Raw genomic sequence first — 15,939 nt, forward strand, 5'->3', positions numbered from 1 at the left:
GGACGCTATGATGGCAGGACGATCGCGTCGCGGCAATGGTAACGGTGGTTACTGTGATGCCGGACCACAGGCGATGCTGGAGCTGCGCTGAGGGTGAGCTAACGTGGTTAGCTGCTAGTTGAGATAGTGTATTACGAGCCCTATTCCCAGTTGTAGGAAGTAGAACCGCGGAGTTAAGAGGTGTGTTGATAACTGATTTATTCTTCATTTGATACCTGCTTATATACTACTTGGAACACGGAAGTTTAGTGGAATGATTAGTGAAGTGCGCTATATTCTAAAGTAGGTAGGTAGGTCAGGGAGTTTTGATTATGGTAGCAGTTTGTGTGGTTAGCTGGGCAGACACTGCAAAATGTGCTGACTGCATTGGCCGGTCAGTGTGCCGTTGAGTCGGTGAGACGGTGAGTTAGTGAGACATATAATATGCTGATCAGCCATTCTCATATGCAGTGGGTGCTACTGAGCGCCTGGTACTGTTCCCAACTTGGCTACTGCTTGATTTGTTGGGTGTGGTCATGTTGAGTACCTTTGGGTACGAACAAATATGTTTAAAGATTTTGTAGCAAAAGGTGAAGCTCATTTTAATTTGAAAATTGTTAATTTGTACATTGACAATGGGAGAGAATATCTCTCAAATGAGATGCGCCAGTTTTGTGTTAAGAAGGGTATTACTTATCATTTAACAGTGCCACACACACCACAGTTAAATGGTGTTTCTGAAAGAATGATTAGAACCATCACAGAAAAAGCTCGTGCCATGATAAGTGGTGCACAACTTGACAAAAGTTTTTGGGGTGAAGCAGTGTTAACTGCAACTTACTTAATTAATCGAATTCCAAGTAGAGCAATAGTTAATAGCGTGATGACCCCTTATGAGATGTGGCACAGTAAAAAGCCCGATTTAAAACATTTGAGAGTGTTTGGTGCAACTGTATATGTGCACAATAAAATCAAAAAGGGAAAGTTTGATGATAAATCATACAAAGCTATTTTAGTAGGCTACGAAGCAAATGGTCTTAAACTGTGGGATGCTATTAATGAAAAATTTCTCGTTGCAAGAGATGTGGTTGTCGATGAAACCAATATGGTGAATTCTAGAACTGTTAAATTTGAAACAACATTCCTGAAAGATAGTAAGGAAAGTACAAATAAAAATTTCCCGAATGAAAGTAAGGAAATTAAAGAAACAAAATTCCCGAAAGAAAGTAGGGAATACGACAACACACAAATCCCGAATGATAGTAAGGAAACGGATGCACATTTTCTGAATGAGAGTAAGAAAAGAAAGCGAGATCATCTCCTGAATGAAAGTAAGGGATCAGACAACCCGAATGAGAGTAGGGAACATGAAGCAGCAGAAGACTTAGAAGAAAATGGATCTATTAAGAATCCAATTGGAACTGATGGTATTGAAGTAACGAGTAGAAGAAGTGAGAGATTAAAAACAAAGCCCCAGATATCATATTATGAAGATGATAATAGTTTAAATAAATTTGTATTAAATGCTCACACTATCTTCAACGATGTTCCAAATACATACGATGAAATTCAGTATAGGAATGATAAATTGTTTTGGGAGGAAGCCATAAAAACAGAGTTGAGTGCTCATGAACTAAATAATACCTGGACAATCACAGAAAGACCTAAATATAAAAACATAGTAGATAGCAAATGGGTGTTTTCCGTTAAATATAACGAACTAGGAAGATATAAAGCTAGACTGGTTGTACGAGGATTTACTCAAAAGTACCAAGTCGATTATGAAGAGACTTTTGCTCCTGTAGCTAGAATTTCCAGTTTTCGATTTATATTATCATTGGCAGTACAATATAACTTGAAAGTCCATCAAATGGATGTAAAAACGGCATTCTTAAATGGCACGTTAAAAGAGGAAATATATATGAGACTTCCTCAAGGTATACAGTGCAAAGGTGACAATGTATGTAGATTGAATAAGGCAATTTACGGACTCAAACAAGCCGCTAGATGCTGGTTTGAAGTTTTTGAGCAAGCATTGAAAGACTGTGAGTTTGTAAACTCTTCCGTAGATCGCTGTATATATATCCTTGATAAAGGTGATATTAGGGAAAATATTTATGTGCTGTTATATGTTGATGATGTGGTGATAGCAACGGGGAATATGATAACAATGGATAAATTCAAAAATTATTTAATGAAAAAGTTTAGAATGACCGACCTAAAAGAAATAAAACATTTTATTGGTATTAGAATAGAAATGCATGAAGATAAAATTTTCTTGAGCCAAGCTGCATATGTTAAAAGAATCTTAAATAAATTTAACATGGATAATTGCAATGCAGCTAGTACTCCCTTACCAAACAAACTAAATTATGAGTTACTTAATTCAGATGAAAACTGCAATGCTCCATGTCGTAATCTCATAGGATGTTTAATGTACATAATGCTATGTACACGACCAGACTTAACTACTGCAGTAAATATCTTGAGTAGATATAGTAGCAAAAATAATTCCGAGTTATGACAGTGCTTAAAAAGGGTCCTTAGGTATTTAAAGGGAACTATTGAAATGAAACTTATTTTTAAAAGAAGTGCTGAGTTTAAAAATACATTAATTGGATATGTAGATTCTGATTGGGGAGGAAACGAAATTGATAGAAAAAGTACCACAGGGTATTTATTCAAAATGTTCGATTTAAATTTAATTTGTTGGAACACAAAGAGGCAGAACTCAGTAGCAGCCTCATCAACTGAAGCTGAGTACATGGCATTATTTGAAGCTGTAAGAGAAGCGTTGTGGCTAAAATCTCTTCTAAGTAGTGTTAATATCAAAATCGAAAATCCAATTAAAATTTACGAAGATAACCAAGGCTGTATCAGTATAGCAAATAATCCCTCATGTCATAAACGAGCCAAACATATTGATATCAAATATCATTTTGCCAGAGAACAAATTGAAAGTAACACCATTTGTCTTGAGTATATTTCCACAGAGAATCAACTTGCTGATATCTTCACAAAGCCATTGCCTGCCGCAAAATTCTTGGAAATACGACATGATTTGGGATTACTGCAAGATGACTGATCCACTGTTTGCTGATGCTGAAGTTTTTTTATTTTTTTGATTTGAATTTTATTGATCTCATTGAAATACTTTTGTTCGTTTTTTTTGTATAAGCTTTAAGTTACTAAAATTTAAAAATATAATTCTATGTAAACATATGTATATGTAAGAGTGATCTGATCGGGTTTTTCTGGGTTTTCCCCGTATCCTTGCAGCAAATGCTGGATCACATATCTATTCCCAGAATGCACACCACCCACACTAAGTACATAACAATTACAAATGAATATAATAATATAATATGAATATAAGTTTATAATTTTATAGATGTTATTTCTGAGGGGGCGTGTTGGAATACCCCTATTCCTAAACAGAAATACCATTTTACTATTATACATTTTAGGCATTAATGAAAGCGTAGCCTTTGGTCACACTGATCGTTTTTCTTTCTCTTTTCTTGTGACATCTTCTTGAGTTAAGTTGTGGTGCTGGTGTTGCGGTGAAATAAAACATAAAACATAGTTCTTTCTGCATAATTATTGGGAACATAAAACAACAATAACAATAGTGCTAGATAAAAAATATTAACTGCAATTAATTAGTCTCGTCAATACCTTTCTGCAGTAGAGACGCGGACACAGCTCTCAAGGCAAAGAGCTTTATTTGTTTTTTTAGTGTCTAAAACGCAGTGCCGCTGTTGACGTCAGCAGAGAAGTCGGCGCAGCGTAGAAGACTGCCTACAAAAATGATCGTGCAACAAAGAGAGGCAGATATTCGGAAGTTCCCTCTCTTTCTTTGTCCTATAATCTGCCTGCACTCGGCGCTCTCAGAGACAAGTTTCGGCCGATCCGTTATTTCTTTTGCGTCTCTCTGTTATGTTCGGCTAGCGACTAACATTTCGGCGGAAAAAGTTTCGTTGAGCAGCGACCTGTGAATGCCCTAATATTTTAGGATCATTATTGTTGATCGAAAAAAACAACTAATATTGTTTTATAAAAGTATATTATTTGATTATAGTAAAATTAAGTTAATTGAATTTACTTTTAATGTTTACTTATTATACATTTTTATTACAAAATAATTTTTTTGTTTAGTTATAGAAATTTAGTCCGTTAAAATTGATTTCAATGTTTAAAACATTTTAGTATTAACATTTTTAAAAATTTCATATTGTAGTTTTTACTCAAAAAGTAAAAATTATATAGTCGGATATTTTTCGCTTTAGAAAGGTTATGGCACGCGCCAACAGCGAAGTGAAAACTAAAGAAATCAACTAAAGGGGTGAGAAGAAGACTTGGTGCAATCTGTTTGAGTGATTGAAAGGGAAGTATCCATACTAATTGTGCGCATTAAGTTTAAGATGTTGTGCATTGATCTTAGTTTAAATTACGTAAATTTTGAAAATATTCAATGGGTTCCATTAGCCGAAAGTGGATGATGAAATGTATTGTGCCAAAAAAATCCCGCAAAGGGTTTATACACAGCTCTAAAACGTAAATTTACAAATAAACAATTAAAACGCATTTTTTAATCATATGCCTATACATTTTTTCAGCGTTGGTCAAGGACTCCGAGGACCCGGAAACATGTTTGAGAAAGGCGATGACGAACATGAAAAACAAACTAACAAAACAAAAAATCAGAAATACTAACAATTATTGTCCCTTAATTGAAAATCTGAATAATACGATCTAAGTCCAGTGGGACTTCGAAAAATTTTACTTTGAATTTTCACTTGTGAAAAAGCGGACATCCCATACCATTGTCTATACAGAGTGTCACTTGTTCTTCACTTGTGCAAGAGGACAAGTCCCACGGGATTCACAAGGTGATTCACAAGTGTAACTTTTTATTTGGAACTGAAGTGTACCTATCGATTGATCCAAAAAAAAGTTGCCACGCCCACTCTAACGCCCAACGCTTAAATCTGTCTACCGCCCACATAACCATATATTGAAATCAGGGTTAGGTGGCGCATTTCAGTCTCGCTTTGCTGTTTGCATATCTCCATTTCCCTTTTGTCCCTTTAGCTGAGTAACAGGTATCTGATAGTCGAGGTACTCGACTATAGCGTTTTTCCTTGTTTTTTTAGGAACATTTATTTTACCTTAATATTAGTTAATATTTTTTCTTGTTAATAAATAATACAAAATACCTTTAAAATACTAATAATTTGTTTTTTAAAATTTTTTTGTTAATAAATAATGAATTTAATTTTTATTGCTAAGTTTTTTGTTGTTTTTTTTTTAAATATATATTATTAAATTTATAATTATGTTATACATACGAGTATGTACACTACCTACTCTGCCTCCCTTATGCTAACTAATATACCAGTATGGTAGCTATACGTGGTCTCAAATGTGCGCGCAGTGGCCTCATTATCGAAAATATTTGAAAACGTCCAATCAATATGCGTATTGCAATTGGTTGTAGACGAATCCAAATCTAGCAACGAAATAAAACCTTTTGTATCTGCTAAAAAATCGAAAATTCTCTTACAGCAGCCAGAGATGGAGTGAAGGCATAAATTAAAATCTTCTAGCACTAAAAAATTACTATTTAAAAACGTGTGCCGCTGAAATAAATCCTTAAACTCTGTTTCAAACTTTATCAACGGATACGTCGGACTTTTATATATAACAATCCCTAAGGACCGGTACTTAAGGATGGCGAAATCAAACACTGAAGAGGCTAAATTGGTTGAATTAACAAAAAAGCGGCCACTTGAACAGAGACTAACATTCTCAAAAAGATCGCTTTGAATGAATACGAGAATGGCTCTTTTTGGCCAAGCTCCGATAGCTACTGACTGGCAATCTAGTCGCACTGATGGATTAAAGTCAGGAATATCAAATGCTTCTTTTGAGTATGTGGAAGCCTCAACGAAGCACAATATTGAAAACTTAAGCATTAGCTGATCGGAACACACATCGCTAATGTGGCAGTGCAAGCTTTCCGTATTATGGAAAAAGACATGGGTATTCAGTAACTTAGCGGAACGCAATTCTCGGAGCTCTTCTTCTGAAGCTGAGTCCTGAGCGGATCTTGGAGGGACGAAAAGTCCAATAATATAAAGACCTGCTGCACTTGTGGCTCTGCTACAGGCTACATACAGTGCAGCTCTTTGCATCCTTGGACTAGTGTAAACCACCACTTTGCTGTACGTAGCTCCTTGACTCTTGTGAATAGTAACGGCTTCTGCAGGTACCACTGGAAACTGCTTTCAGTCAATGGTAGTGGCCTGGCTAGAATTTATCTGAAAGCTCTTGATAATTTTTACAACTGGGGTCCATAAAGGCTCTTGACGGTGACTGCACTTTGATCGTGCACTAACTCCTATGCTAAAAATTGTATCCAAAGAAAATTCGGTGTTATTTAAGCTTAAAACATTTATTTGAAAAGATATTTCCGGAAAAGCCAGGGCCCTAAACTCCTCATTAACTGCGGCCTCCTCATCTATATTTTCCTCATTATTGTCCTCTACTTCCATGGCCCTTCTAAGCGTGTCTTCCAAACTTTCTATGGAATTAAATCTATCAAAATTGGCTTTAATAGCCTCTTCGTTCCCTTGGTAAAACTCCTTACAATTTCTCTTTATTAAATTGGCCTGTTCGTCTCTCCACGGAGAAAAAAGCATAACTAATGCTCTTAAATAATTCTGTCTATCTATATTAACAATACTCGGCATATTCCTTTTTCTAAAGATTTTAGTTTCTTCAGGAAGTGGCTTCAATATTTCCGTTTGGGGCATTGGAGGATATGATTCATTCATTTTTCGGTATTTGTAACATCCACAGTTACAAACTGATAAATGACACTAGACAGATTCTTCATTGTTGAAATCCACTTCCTGGGCGTCATTCAGCTAAAACATACCGTGAATATGAGGTGAACCTCTCTATTGAAACTCAACTCGCCAATAATGGGTAGAAACAAAATTACTTCCAAAGATACCCCCAAGTTTCTTCATTAATTTAAGAACTTCCCTATATCTATAATCAAAATATGTAGCACAAGTCACTGGGTCTGTCCTAATCAGGCGCGACTTTCCCTAAACTGTAAATTTAAAGCTTCTTCTTCACTTATTTCAACCCTATCTACATTGCGCTTGAGCAGTACTATCAGCTCTGGCCACCTAGTTTCAGCGGCCGACAGAGTTACAAAGACAGTTGGCAAACCAAACTGGCGAATCATAGCCATGACTTTCTTTTTATCTTCCCAGTGAGCAGGAGACGTGCGAGTATCCTTAAGAATTCGATATCCATCATCATGGCTAATTAAGTTGCCCATAAAATCATCATTAGGTACGTTAGCAGCTGTTATAGCGCTGGCGGCGCTGCCCTTACGTAAGCAAGTTGTTGTTTCGAATTTTAATCAATTTCAACTTCTTATAGTTGAAGAATAATTTGTCAGTTCTACCTAAGTTCAGACCTAACTACGGTTGTATAACTCTCTGAAGATGGTCTCTTGACGCCAGTATAAATGCTTGGAAACGCTAATTCTTCAGAGTCTGCATCGAGAATCACGTCGAGAGGTCTTTGGCCCTCACCTGGAGCATTTGTTATTCTCGGAATTCCTACATTGTGTGTCTGGTTATTCTCAAGCATCGTTTCTTGTCCTCCAGGATTTAGCTCTTCGGCTTCCAAATTCTCACCGGAATTAGTCGCCTCCGAATTTACATGCTCCTGCTGGATGGTATTCCATTTTTTGCTTGAATGGAGTATTATAGCCTAAGCTTCATTGAAAGTTCGTGGGAGCAACGTCACAATATTTCTTACTGGAATTGGAACATTTACAACAGCTCCTTTTATAGCACTCTGACGCTCATGACCTATCGCCTTAATAATCATAAATGGAAGGCGACGTGAAATCAGTCGTTCCTCCATGGAAGTAGGCCCCCTTAAGCAATGAGGAATTTCTGGGAAATCTATGCCGTTGGAAATGGCACCTTAGGGCTTTCTGCCGGACTTTATATTGCTGTGACAAGTTGCACAGAACTAAAAAGATTCACCAGTGAAAGCAAGCTGGTTTGCATTTTGTTAAATCTATTCCCTGAACTCCCAATGTTCTTCTAAATAGGCTCTAGAAAGCTTATTTATTTGCTTTGGGAACCACAATCCTTTACAACAAAGGCAAATCTGATCCGGATTAAGCTTTACTTTTCTACTAAAAGTAGCTATAAGAACTTCGAGTTTAGTAGGTCTTCTACTGGGCCTAGGGACTTGGCTATTTCGCCGCCTAATTAAAAGACGCCGAGTATCGGCTGCTTGCTCATCCGCACGGAAAGCAGGATCTAAGCGCCTTTCCGAGTGGTCAGCAGTAATTTGAACCTGCTCTATAGCTCGGACTTGGCTATTTCGCCGCCTTATTGAACGACGCCGAGTATCGGCTGCTTGCTCATCCGCACGGAAATCAGGATCTAAGCTCCTTTCAGAGTGGTCAGCAGTATTTTGAACCTGCTCGGACTTGGCTATTTCGCCGCCTAATTAAACGACGCCGAGTGTCGGCTGCTTGCTCATCCGCACGGAAATCAGGATCTAAGCGCCTTTCCGAGTGTTCTGCAGTATTTGGGCCTGCTCTATTGCTCGGACTTGGCTATTTTGTCGCCTTGTATAACGACGCCGAGTATCGGCTGCTTGCCCAACTGCACAAGCTGGGGGATTTAAGCGCCTTGGCCCTTAAGACGCAGTATTTAGGCTCTGCTATGCATCCCTGACTAATGCATTTTCCCTTCGTCTACGCTGAGCCTCGGAATTTTCTACCCTCTTCATCTCTGCATACTCAATGTTTTCCCTATTTCCCCTATTTCTTAATAATTGATTCCTAGCCCGTTGAGATGAAGTAGGTCTATTTAGTCGAGACATTTTTTAAAACTATTAAAATATTTAAAATGAAAAATATAGCTTTAATATATAATAATTAAATACAATTTTATAAAAAGGATTAGTTAATGCCATGATAAGTGGTGCACAACTTGACAAAAGTTTTTGGGGTGAAGCAGTGTTAACTGCAACTTACTTAATTAATCGAATTCCAAGTAGAGCAATAGTTAATAGCGTGATGACCCCTTATGAGATGTGGCACAGTAAAAAGCCCGATTTAAAACATTTGAGAGTGTTTGGTGCAACTGTATATGTGCACAATAAAATCAAAAAGGGAAAGTTTGATGATAAATCATACAAAGCTATTTTAGTAGGCTACGAAGCAAATGGTCTTAAACTGTGGGATGCTATTAATGAAAAATTTCTCGTTGCAAGAGATGTGGTTGTCGATGAAACCAACATGGTGAATTCTAGAACTGTTAAATTTGAAACAACATTCCTGAAAGATAGTAAGGAAAGTACAAATAAAAATTTCCCGAATGAAAGTAAGGAAATTAAAGAAACAAAATTCCCGAAAGAAAGTAGGGAATACGACAACACACAAATCCCGAATGATAGTAAGGAAACGGATGCACATTTTCTGAATGAGAGTAAGAAAAGAAAGCGAGATGATCTCCTGAATGAAAGTAAGGGATCAGACAACCCGAATGAGAGTAGGGAACATGAAGCAGCAGAAGACTTAGAAGAAAATGGATCTATTAAGAATCCAATTGGAACTGATGGTATTGAAGTAACGAGTAGAAGAAGTGAGAGATTAAAAACAAAGCCCCAGATATCATATTATGAAGATGATAATAGTTTAAATAAATTTGTATTAAATGCTCACACTATCTTCAACGATGTTCCAAATACATACGATGAAATTCAGTATAGGAATGATAAATTGTTTTGGGAGGAAGCCATAAAAACAGAGTTGAGTGCTCATGAACTAAATAATACCTGGACAATCACAGAAAGACCTAAATATAAAAACATAGTAGATAGCAAATGGGTGTTTTCCGTTAAATATAACGAACTAGGAAGATATAAAGCTAGACTGGTTGTACGAGGATTTACTCAAAAGTACCAAGTCGATTATGAAGAGACTTTTGCTCCTGTAGCTAGAATTTCCAGTTTTCGATTTATATTATCATTGGCAGTTCAATATAACTTGAAAGTCCATCAAATGGATGTAAAAACGGCATTCTTAAATGGCACGTTAAAAGAGGAAATATATATGAGACTTCCTCAAGGTATACAGTGCAAAGGTGACAATGTATGTAGATTGAATAAGGCAATTTACGGACTCAAACAAGCCGCTAGATGCTGGTTTGAAGTTTTTGAGCAAGCATTGAAAGACTGTGAGTTTGTAAACTCTTCCGTAGATCGCTGTATATATATCCTTGATAAAGGTGATATTAGGGAAAATATTTATGTGCTGTTATATGTTGATGATGTGGTGATAGCAACGGGGAATATGATAACAATGGATAAATTCAAAAATTATTTAATGAAAAAGTTTAGAATGACCGACCTAAAAGAAATAAAACATTTTATTGGTATTAGAATAGAAATGCATGAAGATAAAATTTTCTTGAGCCAAGCTGCATATGTTAAAAGAATCTTAAATAAATTTAACATGGATAATTGCAATGCAGTTAGTACTCCCTTACCAAACAAACTAAATTATGAGTTACTTAATTCAGATGAAAACTGCAATGCTCCATGTCGTAATCTCATAGGATGTTTAATGTACATAATGCTATGTACACGTCCAGACTTAACTACTGCAGTAAATATCTTGAGTAGATATAATTCCGAGTTATGGCAGTGCTTAAAAAGGGTCCTTAGGTATTTAAAGGGAACTATTGAAATAAAACTTATTTTTAAAAGAAGTGCTGAGTTTAAAAATACATTAATTGGATATGTAGATTCTGATTGGGGAGGAAACGAAATTGATAGAAAAAGTACCACAGGGTATTTATTCAAAATGTTCGATTTAAATTTAATTTGTTGGAACACAAAGAGGCAGAACTCAGTAGCAGCCTCATCAACTGAAGCTGAGTACATGGCATTATTTGAAGCTGTAAGAGAAGCGTTGTGGCTAAAATCTCTTCTAAGTAGTGTTAATATCAAAATCGAAAATCCAATTAAAATTTACGAAGATAACCAAGGCTGTATCAGTATAGCAAATAATCCCTCATGTCATAAACGAGCCAAACATATTGATATCAAATATCATTTTGCCAGAGAACAAATTGAAAGTAACACCATTTGTCTTGAGTATATTTCCACAGAGAATCAACTTGCTGATATCTTCACAAAGCCATTGCCTGCCGCAAAATTCTTGGAAATACGACATGATTTGGGATTACTGCAAGATGACTGATCCACTGTTTGCTGATGCTGAAGTTTTTTTATTTTTTTGATTTGAATTTTATTGATCTCATTGAAATACTTTTGTTCGTTTTTTTTGTATAAGCTTTAAGTTACTAAAATTTAAAAATATAATTCTATGTAAACATATGTATATGTAAGAGTGATCTGATCGGGTTTTTCTGGGTTTTCCCCGTATCCTTGCAGCAAATGCTGGATCACATATCTATTCCCAGAATGCACACCACCCACACTAAGTACATAACAATTACAAATGAATATAATAATATAATATGAATATAAGTTTATAATTTTATAGATGTTATTTCTGAGGGGGCGTGTTGGAATACCCCTATTCCTAAACAGAAATACCATTTTACTATTATACATTTTAGGCATTAATGAAAGCGTAGCCTTTGGTCACACTGATCGTTTTTCTTTCTCTTTTCTTGTGACATCTTCTTGAGTTAAGTTGTGGTGCTGGTGTTGCGGTGAAATAAAACATAAAACATAGTTCTTTCTGCATAATTATTGGGAACATAAAACAACAATAACAATAGTGCTAGATAAAAAATATTAACTGCAATTAATTAGTCTCGTCAATACCTTTCTGCAGTAGAGACGCGGACACAGCTCTCAAGGCAAAGAGCTTTATTTGTTTTTTTAGTGTCTAAAACGCAGTGCCGCTGTTGACGTCAGCAGAGAAGTCGGCGCAGCGTAGAAGACTGCCTACAAAAATGATCGTGCAACAAAGAGAGGCAGATATTCGGAAGTTCCCTCTCTTTCTTTGTCCTATAATCTGCCTGCACTCGGCGCTCTCAGAGACAAGTTTCGGCCGATCCGTTATTTCTTTTGCGTCTCTCTGTTATGTTCGGCTAGCGACTAACATTTCGGCGGAAAAAGTTTCGTTGAGCAGCGACCTGTGAATGCCCTAATATTTTAGGATCATTATTGTTGATCGAAAAAAACAACTAATATTGTTTTATAAAAGTATATTATTTGATTATAGTAAAATTAAGTTAATTGAATTTACTTTTAATGTTTACTTATTATACATTTTTATTACAAAATAATTTTTTTGTTTAGTTATAGAAATTTAGTCCGTTAAAATTGATTTCAATGTTTAAAACATTTTAGTATTAACATTTTTAAAAATTTCATATTGTAGTTTTTACTCAAAAAGTAAAAATTATATAGTCGGATATTTTTCGCTTTAGAAAGGTTATGGCACGCGCCAACAGCGAAGTGAAAACTAAAGAAATCAACTAAAGGGGTGAGAAGAAGACTTGGTGCAATCTGTTTGAGTGATTGAAAGGGAAGTATCCATACTAATTGTGCGCATTAAGTTTAAGATGTTGTGCATTGATCTTAGTTTAAATTACGTAAATTTTGAAAATATTCAATGGGTTCCATTAGCCGAAAGTGGATGATGAAATGTTTTGTGCCAAAAAAATCCCGCAAAGGGTTTATACACAGCTCTAAAACGTAAATTTACAAATAAACAATTAAAACGCATTTTTTAATCATATGCCTATACATTTTTTCAGCGTTGGTCAAGGACTCCGAGGACCCGGAAACATGTTTGAGAAAGGCGATGACGAACGTGAAAAACAAACTAACAAAACAAAAAATCAGAAATACTAACAATTATTGTCCCTTAATTGAAAATCTGAATAATACGATCTAAGTCCAGTGGGACTTCGAAAAATTTTACTTTGAATTTTCACTTGTGAAAAAGCGGACATCCCATACCATTGTCTATACAGAGTGTCACTTGTTCTTCACTTGTGCAAGAGGACAAGTCCCACGGGATTCACAAGGTGATTCACAAGTGTAACTTTTTATTTGGAACTGAAGTGTACCTATCGATTGATCCAAAAAAAAGTTGCCACGCCTACTCTAACGCCCAACGCTTAAATCTGTCTACCGCCCACATAACCATATATTGAAATCAGGGTTAGGTGGCGCATTTCAGTCTCGCTTTGCTGTTTGCATATCTCCATTTCCCTTTTGTCCCTTTAGCTGAGTAACAGGTATCTGATAGTCGAGGTACTCGACTATAGCGTTTTTCCTTGTTTTTTTAGGAACATTTGTTTTACCTTAATATTAGTTAATATTTTTTTTTTGTTAATAAATAAGAACAATACCTTTAAAATACTAATAATTTGTTTTTTAAAATTTTTTTGTTAATAAATAATGAATTTAATTTTTATTGCTAAGTTTTTTGTTGTTTTTTTTTTTAAATATATATTATTAAATTTATAATTATGTTATACATACGAGTATGTACACTACCTACTCTGCCTCCCTTATGCTAACTAATATACCAGTATGGTAGCAATACGTGGTCTCAAATGTGCGCGCAGTGGCCCCATTATCGAAAATATTTGAAAACGTCCAATCAATATGCGTATTGCAATTGGTTGTAGACGAATCCAAATCTAGCAACGAAATAAAACCTTTTGTATCTGCTAAAAAATCGAAAATTCTCTTACAGCAGCCAGAGATGGAGTGAAGGCATAAATTAAAATCTTCTAGCACTAAAAAATTACTATCTAAAAACGTGTGCCGCTGAAATAAATCCTTAAACTCTGTTTCAAACTTTATCAACGGATACGTCGGACTTTTATATATAACAATCCCTAAGGACCGGTACTTAAGGATGGCGAAATCAAACACTGAAGAGGCTAAATTGGTAGAATTAACAAAAAAGCGGCCACTTGAACAGAGACTAACATTCTCAAAAAGATCGCTTCGAATGAATACGAGAATGGCTCTTTTTGGCCAAGCTCCGATAGCTACTGACTGGCAATCTAGTCGCACTGATGGATTAAAGTCAGGAATATCAAATGCTTCTTTTGAGTATGTGGAAGCCTCAACGAAGCACAATATTGAAAACTTAAGCATTAGCTGATCGGAACACACATCGCTAATGTGGCAGTGCAAGCTTTCCGTATTATGGAAAAAGACATGGGTATTCAGTAACTTAGCGGAACGCAATTCTCGGAGCTCTTCTTCTGAAGCTGAGTCCTGAGCGGATCTTGGAGGGACGAAAAGTCCAATAATATAAAGACCTGCTGCACTTGTGGCTCTGCTACAGGCTACATACAGTGCAGCTCTTTGCATCCTTGGACTAGTGTAAACCACCACTTTGCTGTACGTAGCTCCTTGACTCTTGTGAATAGTAACGGCTTCTGCAGGTACCACTGGAAACTGCTTTCAGTCAATGGTAGTGGCCTGGCTAGAATTTATCTGAAAGCTCTTGATAATTTTTACAACTGGGGTCCATAAAGGCTCTTGACGGTGACTGCACTTTGATCGTGCACTAACTCCTATGCTAAAAATTGTATCCAAAGAAAATTCGGTGTTATTTAAGCTTAAAACATTTATTTGAAAAGATATTTCCGGAAAAGCCAGGGCCCTAAACTCCTCATTAACTGCGGCCTCCTCATCTATATTTTCCTCATTATTGTCCTCTACTTCCATGGCCCTTCTAAGCGTGTCTTCCAAACTTTCTATGGAATTAAATCTATCAAAATTGGCTTTAATAGCCTCTTCGTTCCCTTGGTAAAACTCCTTACAATTTCTCTTTATTAAATTGGCCTGTTCGTCTCTCCACGGAGAAAAAAGCATAACTAATGCTCTTAAATAATTCTGTCTATCTATATTAACAATACTCGGCATATTCCTTTTTCTAAAGATTTTAGTTTCTTCAGGAAGTGGCTTCAATATTTCCGTTTGGGACATTGGAGGATATGATTCATTCATTTTTCGGTATTTGTAACATCCACAGTTACAAACTGATAAATGACACTAGACAGATTCTACATTGTTGAAATCCACTTCCTGGGCGTCATTCAGCTAAAACATACCGTGAATATGAGGTGAACCTCTCTATTGAAACTCAACTCGCCAATAATGGGTAGAAACAAAATTACTTCCAAAGATACCCCCAAGTTTCTTCATTAATTTAAGAACTTCCCTATATCTATAATCAAAATATGTAGCACAAGTCACTGGGTCTGTCCTAATCAGGCGCGACTTTCCCTAAACTGTAAATTTAAGGCTTCTTCTTCACTTATTTCAACCCTATCTACATTGCGCTTGAGCAGTACTATCAGCTCTGGCCACCTAGTTTCAGCGGCCGACAGAGTTACAAAGACAGTTGGCAAACCAAACTGGCGAATCATAGCCATGACTTTCTTTTTATCTTCCCAGTGAGCAGGAGACGTGCGAGTATCCTTAAGAATTCGATATCCATCATCATGGCTAATTAAGTTGCCCATAAAATCATCATTAGGTACGTTAGCAGCTGTTATAGCGCTGGCGGCGCTGCCCTTACGTAAGCAAGTTGTTGTTTCGAATTTTAATCAATTTCAACTTCTTATAGTTGAAGAATAATTTGTCAGTTCTACAACCTTTTCTATCTACGTACCTAAGTTCAGACCTAACTACGGTTGTATAACTCTCTGAAGATGGTCTCTTGACGCCAGTATAAATGCTTGGAAACGCTAATTCTTCAGAGTCTGCATCGAGAATCACGTCGAGAGGTCTTTGGCCCTCACCTGGAGCATTTGTTATTCTCGGAATTCCTACATTGTGTGTCTGGTTATTCTCAAGCATCGTTTCTTGTCCTCCAGGATTTAGCTCTTCGGC

At 36.3% G+C, this 15,939-nt stretch overlaps 1 long non-coding RNA gene across 1 annotated transcript; it reads left to right on the top strand.

Moving 5' to 3' along the window:
• The first annotated feature begins 10,746 nt into the window (after positions 1–10,746).
• On the top strand, positions 10,747–12,996 carry LOC139353118 (uncharacterized). The gene is made up of 2 exons (XR_011604273.1): positions 10,747–12,768; positions 12,831–12,996. It is a non-coding gene; the product is annotated as an uncharacterized lncRNA (long non-coding RNA).
• Positions 12,997–15,939: the final 2,943 nt, after the last annotated feature.

This window comes from Drosophila suzukii, chromosome 3 (assembly GCF_043229965.1).
Source record: "Drosophila suzukii chromosome 3, CBGP_Dsuzu_IsoJpt1.0, whole genome shotgun sequence".
Lineage (NCBI taxonomy): Eukaryota > Metazoa > Arthropoda > Insecta > Diptera > Drosophilidae > Drosophila > Drosophila suzukii.